Source organism: Eptesicus fuscus, chromosome 13 (assembly GCF_027574615.1).
Source record: "Eptesicus fuscus isolate TK198812 chromosome 13, DD_ASM_mEF_20220401, whole genome shotgun sequence".
Taxonomy (NCBI): domain Eukaryota; kingdom Metazoa; phylum Chordata; class Mammalia; order Chiroptera; family Vespertilionidae; genus Eptesicus; species Eptesicus fuscus.
Genome location: NC_072485.1, coordinates 14,347,912 through 14,350,291, shown reverse-complemented (window position 1 = coordinate 14,350,291; position 2,380 = coordinate 14,347,912). Strand labels below are relative to the sequence as shown.

Sequence of the window (2,380 nt, the reverse complement as noted above, 5' to 3'; positions counted from 1 at the left end):
TTATGTAAGACTTTAATCCTTTTGCAGTATTTATAACTTACCATATTGCAGAAGACAGTTCATTTTAGTATAATTCAGCCTGTATGTGCAACACAGCAGCAAACTTCCTGTACTCCTATTATCAAGTGCATTTCTTCTCTCTTTTATGTCATACTTTCAGACATTTATCCTAGTCCCCATGAGTTTTTATCCACCCCAAGTTTTTGTAGCAGCCCATATCTCCCATTAATATCAAGAGGCATAGAAATAAAACCAAAATATGGAAAATAATCTATATAGATGAATATATTCATAACTATTCATAATATAAAAATAGAAATGATTGAATTGGTATCAAGTAGGAGATTTTGTAATCATGACACATTTACTTGATATGGTATTTTATAGCCATTAAATAATGCTTTGAAGGTTATATACTAATGTGAAAAAAGTACTTAGAGTATAATATTAACATGTACAAGCAAAATACAAAATTAAATATCTAGTGTTACTATAACCAGATAAAAAATGTGTCAGAGGAAAAAGACAGAAGGCACATTAACCTGCTAACAGTGGTCTCAGAAGAAAGGTGGGGTTACAGATTATTGATTTTTGTTGTTGCATTGTCTAGTATTTTTAATATGCTAATAAATGTGTTATTGTTACTGTACTTTTGAAATAAATGAAATAGGTGACAGAAGTTCTGGGCTATCTTTTATGTAAATCTCTAGACTTCCTAATCTAAAAGCAAGTTAAGAGCTCTCAGCCCAATGGGCCTGGAGATGCTTCTGGAAGTAACCTCACCATGGATGGCCAAGGAGAACCCCAAGTTCAGTTCAAACTTGTATTGCATGGTGATGGTGGGACTGGGAAGGTACATTTGTGAAACATCAGCTGACTGGTGAATTTGCGAAGTATGTAGCTGCCCTGGGTGTTGAGGTCCCTCCCTTTGTGTTCCACACCAACAGAGAGACAACATGTGGGATAGAGCGGGCCAGGAGAAGTTCAGCAGACTGAGAGACAGCTAACACAAGCCCAATGTGCCATTATAACGTTTAATGCAACTTCCAGAGTTACCTACAAGAATGAGCTAACTGGCACAGAGATCTGGTACGAGTTTGGGGAAACATCCCCATCATGTTGTGTGGCCACAAAGTGGATATTAAGGACAGGAAAGTTAAGGCTAAATCAATGATCTTCCACCGAAAGGAGAATCTTCGCTACTATGGCATTTCTGCCAAAAGTAACTACCACTTTGAAAAGCCCTTCTCTGGCTTGCTAGAAAACTAATGGGAGACCCTACCTGGGAGTCTGCGGCCATGCCTGCTCTTGCCCCGCCAGAGGTTGTCCTGGACCCGGCTCTGGCATCACAGTATGAGTGCGACCCAGAGGTTGCCCAGATCACCGCTCTCCTGGGTGAGGGTGAGGGCCTGAGAGAAAGGGAAGCTACAGCCCAGCATCAGAAGTCTAGTTCATAGGCAACCGTCCCGTGCTGTCAGAGTCAGAGGTGTGGTGTTTGCCACTAAATCGTGTAGCTGAGAAGAGCTCTTGATCTTTGGGATGCTGAAGAAGATGAAGGCTTCCAAGTGAATGTGGGGGTTAATAACTTCATTTGTTTGGACCTGCATATTTAGCTGTTCTGGAACTCAGTTGTTTCCTTATTGAGTTTCAACGATGAGACTGCTGCAGTCACATCATGACGTTCAGTGGCAAGACCTTGATTGTTATGGTGGTTCCCATTCCTTTCCATTTAGAATCAGGATAAAGTTGTATTCCAAATATCAAAAATAAAATAAAGAAACCAAAACAATATTATTAAATCTTTAAAACGGGCCAGAAGAACCATTCTGAGGCTTTCTGGACACCTGTACCTAGAAAGACTATTTCTAGGACCCAAGGGAGCCAACTTGTCTGGGAAAGAAATTGGATTTTTCCTGTACTATATTTACCTTAAAATTCCTAGCAGGAATGAAAAAGATGCCATCTCCATAATAGCTATATTAGGATGTTATATGTGGTAACTGCATAATTAAAAATCCACAGTACCCAAAGTCCCTATATAAAGAGATTTTGTGTTTAGCTATAATACTAACGAAAGAAATAAGGAGAAGGAAGCAGTTTAATGAAACTTGAAGAAAATAGTCAAAAAACAATCAAAATGAAATATGTATGTGGTGAGGCTTAGCTCTAACAGATTCCTATTAAGCTCCCTGGGGGTTGAAGAGGTATTGCTCAGACTCTGAATAGCGAATCAATACTGGTCAATAATGATTTTATTTTGGTGAGAACAGCACTGAATATTTTTATTGACTCCCCTGATATTTACTAGGAGGCACGCCTTGTGTGAACTGCTGTGTCCTCAGCAGAATGTGGATTTTGAAGACAGATCTCAGTTCAAATC

General features: G+C 39.2%; 1 pseudogene; it reads left to right on the top strand.

Moving 5' to 3' along the window:
- Window positions 1-784: 784 nt before the first annotated feature.
- Window positions 785-1,457, top strand: LOC103303070 (GTP-binding nuclear protein Ran-like; annotated as a pseudogene).
- The last annotated feature ends 923 nt before the right edge of the window (window positions 1,458-2,380 follow it).